The sequence below is a fragment of the Pezoporus flaviventris genome, unplaced genomic scaffold, assembly GCF_033815535.1.
Source record: "Pezoporus flaviventris isolate CSIRO_AGI_PZ_B2104156 unplaced genomic scaffold, CSIRO_AGI_Pfla_v1 ptg000031l, whole genome shotgun sequence".
NCBI lineage: Eukaryota > Metazoa > Chordata > Aves > Psittaciformes > Psittacidae > Pezoporus > Pezoporus flaviventris.
The window spans coordinates 60235786-60243574 of record NW_026892579.1 but is presented as its reverse complement, the minus strand read 5'-3'; the positions used below and the strand labels follow the sequence as shown (position 1 = coordinate 60243574).

The following is a 7789-nucleotide window of genomic DNA, read 5'->3' as shown; positions in this document are numbered from 1 at the left end:
CTATAATGTCCTAGCTCTCCAGCATTTGAGAAACATTAAAATGAATAAATCTATCCTGGCATGAGAAGGGCTGTTAGCTGGGAAACACACTTTTTCCATGGTAAACACTCATGCCCATATTAATGCCAAATAGGGCAGCTCCTTTATGTCCTAGCAAGTCTTGTAGCAATTCAGTTCAGAGGGTGGTCAAGAAAGAGCCTGGAGATGGAGTGAGTTGCTTCCGAAAGGACAGAAAGAACAGCGAGACCACTTGTTTCTTGGAGGCTCTGTATCCTGAGACTGAACATGATTGTAGCACCCCTTCTACAAACAGTGGCAGTGATAAAAAGGATGAGGACTGGTTAACAGTTTATCTTGGGTCAGGTGAAATGGCATTGATCAGCTGTTAGACCCTTCTCCCCTAGATAAGGTTTAAGCATACAGAAATGTGGGTTGATGGCCTTACATCATTCCTAAATAGATTATTCAAGTGGTGTTTGTTGAGTATTCATACCACTAGTGCTGATACTTGGCACACATAAAGCAAACTAGCCCCATCGATCTCCCCTTGCACAAGTGCTTTGCTAACAAAGCAAACATTTGCTCCTAGTAAAGGTGACGCCAGACTTCAGCAGTTCCCTGGAAAGTAATTGTTTGATTTTCTTTCATGCAGGACAACTCTGGTAAATATTCATAGAGCCTGAGTCACTAGAAAACTGTTGCTGTGACAGCTTGATGCATTATTCAATCAGCAGCATTTAATCTCCAGACAACTTTGTTCTTTACACAGCTTTTTCTAAGTAGTATTTCAATTTTAGTACAGAACTCCAAAATTCAAACAGGACATAATACACTCAGCTTAAATATATATTTATTCATTACAGTGTCAGAAAATGCTGAAAATGTGTCAATCCACTGAAACCACAAGACACTCATATCTAAAGGTTTTATCCGTGAAAGACTTCAAGATTTTTCTCATGCAGCGTTCCAGCTTTCATTTTCATAAGACAGATTGAAACAAAGACACAAAGTCTTTCAGAGTCACTTTTTCATCTATATTTAGGTAGCAGTTAACACTTTTAGACTGCTGAGTAACAGGATCCAAAAGCAAGTTATTAGTAATGATTATTACAGTTATGAACATGCACAGGGCTTATATCATTAGAGTTTTCACAAGACTTTGTGTTTAGTGCAGCCACTACAGGCTTTGGTATCTCCCACCAGCTGACTGCATCTGAAAAAGAAATAATACTGCTAACGTCTCCACGCCCTGCTAACACAAGGTAGGGAGGTTTCACTGGCTTCAGCTGAGGTTCCATCCATTGGTTTGCAGATGCAGAGTGACCCCTGCAGATGTCAGACTAGCAGAGTATCAGAAAACCTCATCTGTTACATTCTTCCTATAAAAGATGAGAATAGAACATCTCTATGATGAACCTGAGTTTTATAATGCAAGGCTTTCACGTGCCAGCAGAGGTTGGTTTCCATTTGGTCAAGAGTGCCTGCCTCACTCGCTATGTAAAATTTTGATGTGTGTGCCAAGCTGAAAAGTTCTATTCTTCCAGAGTCTCCTTGTGAAGCTTTGATTAAATAAGGAGGTGGCATCTTGTAAATGCTAACCTTTTTGAGATCTGAAACAAGTGCTTTGGCTTCCAGAATTCAAAGTACTGAATTAATAGCTGTGTCAACCCTGCAGCACAAAGCAGCAGTATAATGAGTCTTACAACATTCATGTTTTCCCTTAGCTCTACAAGGCTCACAAGCAATGACTGGAAAGTCCCCTCAGTACAGCTAATCCAGATATCTGGCTAGGAGAGACAGGCACTCCTGCTCATGGGCCTTCCCTGCTGCATTCCTGGCAGCTTTTGCCAGCATTCCTTGGACTACTTCCTTTTCTCCTCTCCCTGAGACCAGCATTTAAAGCTTCAGATCCCTGTGAGCCCTGGCTTTCAGCCTTAGGAACACAAGACTGCATCAACCCAGGAAGAGGGAAACCAGCCCTCTCTGCATCGTTTTCTCTGGTCCTACTTCAAAGTCATTATTTCTCTTATTAGTCAACACAGTTTAGGTCTGCGCACTCAGGAAGGATAATCCCATGAATGACCTTACACATTACATATAATCTTGTCTACCTCTTTCTGCAGAAGAAATTCACAGGGATTCCAACTGTATCCCAACTATAAATAAGAAAAAAATGAGCAGTTGCCAAAAATACAAAGAAGTAAATTTGGACAGAAGGCACTACTGACGGTCAGTGGTGGAGATGCCACAGTCATTACAGTGCTGAAGAACTCAAACAATCACAAAGATTGTTTCCACAGTGCTCTAACACTCACTGAATTTCTCTGTAGAAGATACACGCAAATGAAGAACCATTAAGTTCTCCCACTGCAATCATTGGAGGTTGTAATTTTTTGACCTGCAGTGAGTTGCACTACTCAGGTATGGGTACATAGATAGATACAAACAGATCTCCATCAGAGACAAGGCTTAAAAGTAATGACAGATTTTCCATCAATGTTGATGCGCAAAATATTCAATTAAAAATATATAATTCATAACATCTGCTGTTATTATCATTGACAAAGTGTAAGGCTTTGATAGTCTGTTTTTCCTCAATGCTGCCATATATAAATGCTTCATACACTACCTGTAGTGCCTCTGTTTTCCTCCCCCAGAGAACAGACACTCCTACTCCCTTTATCCCACATAGCAAGGCACAGCCTAGTATTCCATCCAGTAACTTCTGTAGCCTTCAAACCACCCTGAGAGAAGCAACAAATAAACTATCAGTTGATGATGAAGGCAAAAACCATATGACTCTGTTGGAGGTAAAATGGACCTTCTGCCCCTTCTCAGCGTGGTAACTACAGGGTTAGGTGCCATCCTGCTGTTATGGGAGTGACTGTTGGTAGATCTACATCAAGCTACAGTGTATGTGCTGCCGGGGCCAAATGTTCTTAGAAGCTTGAACTGAATCATTATGAGTTTAATGTGAACCCCAGAGGGCCCTGTCTGCAGAGAAGTGGCAGTAGCAGGCAACAGTATCACAACATACACTATTTTCTGACTATGATGGCACTCTTCTGCTCAATCTAAGTTGCTATGCCAACAGATTCACCTAAGACACTTTCACATTTCAGACTTACTGTAACGAAAAAGCCCTGGCCAATTCTATGTATAGAATGTATAGTCTAAAGTTGGTGCTTTCTTTTCATTTTTTGGGGGGGTTATTTTTTGTTTGCTTGTTTTTAATTAACAGATTATTTTAGTCCATCTCCTTCTTACCTTCTGGGCTTTTATTAAAAGTCATAGAAATGAAAGATTAAATGAGGTAATGGTCCTTAGGATGCTTTGAAAAAGCAGGCTGGCTCTATCATATCTCAGATCAGTTATGAGTTACCTGCTGTGTAGCCCCTTAGATGTGGAATTCCTGGAGGAGGAGAAGAAGGATTTAGTGCAATGTGCACCAGATGATCCAAACCCATGCTTTAAAGTACTGCAAAAACACCAGACCATTTCTCTGCAATTATTTTATCCATGGTCTACAGATTTTCAAACAAGACTTCATTTGAAGTGAGCAGGTACAAATTATTAGCCATTACAGTCAAGAATAAATGCCCAGCTCTGGTAAATTTTCTCTTCTGTATTTCAATAATTATTTCAATTCCCACTGCTCCAGTAAAAGAAAATTAACTGCTGAGGGTTTTGAAGCAATGTTCTTTCAGCTCACAATTGTTTCACAAAAATCACTGCCCTGTGAATATGAAAAACCTAGTCAAACTTTTACTTTGCCTTTTTTTCTCAGTAGTATATCACAGTGAACTGTGGAACTTACAGTGAACTGTGGACTAATTTCCTGTCCATCTCCCGTGGATTTTCTGGTGTTTTAATACTATGGTTCCACACATATTGCAGCCCTTCTGTCATTATGGATGCCCTGTTCTGATATGTAATTTCATAAAATTCAAAGCAACTCAATTACAGGACCTTGGCCTCTCTTTCAATTTTCATGAAAAACATTTAACATCGAGGGTGGAGACAAAATGTGCTCAACACTAGCTTCAATTTCTTAAGAAACCAGAATAGAACTGCCGGGGGGGGGGGGGGGGGGGGAAGCAGCAATCAAAAATACTCCAGGCAATCACTAGATGGTGCTACTTAGAGGAAATATAGTAAGAAGGAACTTTAAGACCCAGGAGCCATCTCTAAGCTGGAGGCCACATCAAAAAGACTCCCCCACGCCCTTTGTAACTTCGTAGGCCACTTTTCCCACACAAACACACTACTTGCAGGACCTGGTGAAACTCCTTAAATGCAAACGCAACTCCCCTTCACTTTCTGAGTTTAATTCAAACTAGCACCTGAAGAGCAGCAGCCACTGAGAGCTCTGTGGTCCAAATGGAGATCAGAGACAGACTGAGGTCCAGGGAGCTCACACAGAACTGAACCTCTTCAATAGGGCACTTCTACCAGCATCCCTCATAACCCTGACTTGAGCTTTCAGTGCATGCAGCCTCATGAGCAGTTTCTGCTTTCCCTCAAGTTCAGCAGCATTTCTTAACATGCACTATCATACAGACTATTCACTAAAGCTACAGAACCTTCACAGTTCTTATAAATGAAGATAACCAAACCTGACTTCACCATTACACGTCACAAAGAATTTGTCAAATCACGTTTCTGTAACCAAAGTTACATCCATGTTGCTGTGTGGCACAAGCTAGAACCCAGCTAGCTCTGAACAAGATTGTAATTCAGCATTTTGCCAGTTAACAGGATTGCAACACCTAATGTCATTTTTCTGCAGTGGGTCAATGCACTCTGTGCTGTCTCAGTCCTCTACCTGGCAATGAATCTGAGTTGGTAAATTTAATCCCCACTGCAAGGCTAAATAATCTGTCTTTCCCCTCCTCTATCCTACCTCTCACTCCCCTGTGCTTCATTCTTGGGGGAATAATATTAGCATTTATGGAAGTAAACACCTCAGGGTTCTGCTAATGTGCTAATGAGCTACAGCCTTCCACCTTCAGATCACAAGCATGAATCATATTCAGCTCAAAGGTAAAAATACTGTTTCTAGCAGAAATTTGATATCAAGATGAATTCTAGTTCCAGCTCCTCCACAAATTCATCTTTATGCTTTTTGTGCAGTTGCATTTTTCAAGTCAGACAGGGCTTTGAGTTCAGCTCTGACCCCCAATTGCAGCAATATCAAAAATAATTTTGATACAGATTGTCAGGATATACAGAACTATTACATTCAGAAAAGAGAAAAACAATTGATTCTTTTTTATGTAAATTCTATGACTCTAATTCACAGAAGTGCCCAAAATACTTAGGTTTTTCAGCAAAGAGCTACAGAAAGCAAAATCTGTATAAATATAGAGCCATAGAATGGTTTGTGTTGGAGGGGACCTTGAAGATCATCTAGCTCCAACCCCTGCCACGGGCAGAACCCCTTCTATTAGACCAGGTTGCTCCAAGCCCTGTCCAACCTGGCCTTGAACACTGCCAGGATTGGGGCAGCCACGGCTTCTCTGGGCAACCTGTGTCAGTGTCTCACAACCTCCACAAAGAAGAATGTTTTCCTCATGTCTAATCTAAATCTCCCCTTTGTCAGTTTCAAGCCATTCCCCCTTGTCCTGTCACTAAAGCACCTTTGTGCTTCAGACACCTTTGACACTAAAGGTTCCACTGTGGCCACATGTTATTTAAATGATCCAATTTTGCTTACAGACCGCAAACAGCTACAACTGATACATATTAGAAATAAGTCATGCAAAATCAGAAGAACTTGCTTTGGGAACAATAACAGGGAACATGCTTTTAAATTCCAGCCTCTGCAAACCCCTACAGGGCTTGTGCTTTTTTTTGTTGCTAATGTAAAATCACAGTCTTAAACGCCCCAACGTTGCTCATAGTCACTGCAGAGGTTCATCTCTTCCACAGGAGGGAGCTTTTCTCTTGCAAAGTTGACTGAATCTTTTGTAGTTCTCATTTTGGAAACGTGTAGGAGCTCTAAACAGTTCTGGAGTGCCCCACGCCTGACAGCTTCCACACAGTATTAGCAAAGTAGATTCAGAAAACGAAGAACACCCCCCAGAAAACAAAAGATCAAGCACTTATAAGATAAACCATTCTTGAACCTTTGTGTTATATCACACTGTTACTCCTCCCCCTCATGCAATTACTTACATAGAAGAAACTGAGAATGTCAAGTCCAACACCGTTTATATCCAGACATATCTGATATATATAAACTTCACTCATGTGACTGAAGGTAACAGCTACCCAGACAGTACTAGAAAAGAAACAATAAACCATGGCAATTCAAAGAACAGAACATCTTGAGAAGAGATCTGGCCTAATAGATGAAACAAATAACTGAATGCAAATTTGAAAATATATTTTAAAGGACACAAATGAAAGCAATCCTCTCTCTGGACAACCATTTATTAATGCAGCAAGTGACATAAGCTTTACACTAGGGTCAGCCTGGATGGCTGCTTTTTCCTGAAGAAACAGATCACTTCCATCATTCAAAGTCCTTAAAGGGCCACACTTGGTCCGCAGCTCTGAGCTGCAATTTCTATCAAGGTAGCACTGTGCTATCATCACATTTCACAGCTGCTACTTCCATTACTATTTCCTTAGCACAGAATTACAAAATGCAGAGGTGACAAGCCAAGTGGGAGCAATGCTGAAGCTGTGCTGTTCTTGCTATCTAATAGCTGGAGGATTTCATACTCCCTACTGTCTAAGTTCTAGTCCAGGGGGTATATCCTCCTCCTGATGTGTACAGCTAATTCCCATCATCAACAGTGGGAATAACACATGCACACAAAGGGGACAAGGAGCCCGTGAGGCCTGTTGTAAGTAGTAATTTCAAAATATCAGGGTAAACATATTTTGCATGTGATAGCTATTAAGCTTGGGCACCAATTTCTGTATTTAAGAACGCATTAAAGGTTTGTACACTCAAAGCACTACAAATACCCTATTTGCCTCATTTCTAGCTTTGTACTAGGCTCAAGAATTGGTTCTGCTATGAGTAACTAACTGCTACATAAACAGATTTATACACATAGATCTAATCACAGATCAAAGCTCTGTGGAGAAAATGAGGTAGAAAGGATTACGCAAAATACATCTGCTCCAAAGATCTTACAATCTTGATGTATGACTAGCCACATAAAAAATAGCACATGCTGAACTCCTTCCTCCTATTAAAGTCATAACTAAAAAGAAATATTACAAGGCTTCCCTGTCTTCAATACTTGCTCTATTACTGCAAAGCCAACTATGGTATAAGCATGCAGGCTGTGTTTTGGCTTACACATGACCAACACTAGTAAAGACAGATTCAGCTGCAGGCCATGGTCAGCTAAACAGAAGGCTAAATGTTGAGTCAGAGAAGTAAGCTCTGCCCTGATAACTTAGTGGTGTTAACTTTTCTTTAATCAAAGCCCAAGCTAATATTTCACTAAAAAAAAAACCTACATCCAAACAACCTGCAGAGAATGTCAGATCACACTCTATGCTCAGGGTAGTTTTGCAGAACAAAACTTTCCCTGTTCACAGATAATTAACCCTGCAAAATGATCATGCTATATGGTAAATGTAAACTGCTAAATATTAATAATGAAACAAAACAGGCCAGCCACAAAGTCTGAGAAAAGACTGCAAGTCCCTACACAAGCAAAGGCAACCAGAGAGTTTTGTTTGTGTAACACTTAATAAGTCCCAGAGGGAAAAGGGACAGCTGTGTAAAGCTGCCTTAGCTGTCCCTTTATTTTTTCATCACGAT

At 40.6% G+C, this 7789-nt stretch overlaps 1 long non-coding RNA gene across 1 annotated transcript; it reads right to left on the bottom strand.

Moving 5' to 3' along the window:
• Positions 1-911: 911 nt before the first annotated feature.
• LOC133273267 (uncharacterized) lies at positions 912-7402 on the bottom strand. The gene is made up of 2 exons (XR_009744712.1): positions 6178-7402; positions 912-3412 (listed from the first exon to the last, which is right to left on the bottom strand). It is a non-coding gene; the product is annotated as an uncharacterized LOC133273267 (long non-coding RNA).
• Between the last annotated feature and the right edge of the window lie 387 nt (positions 7403-7789).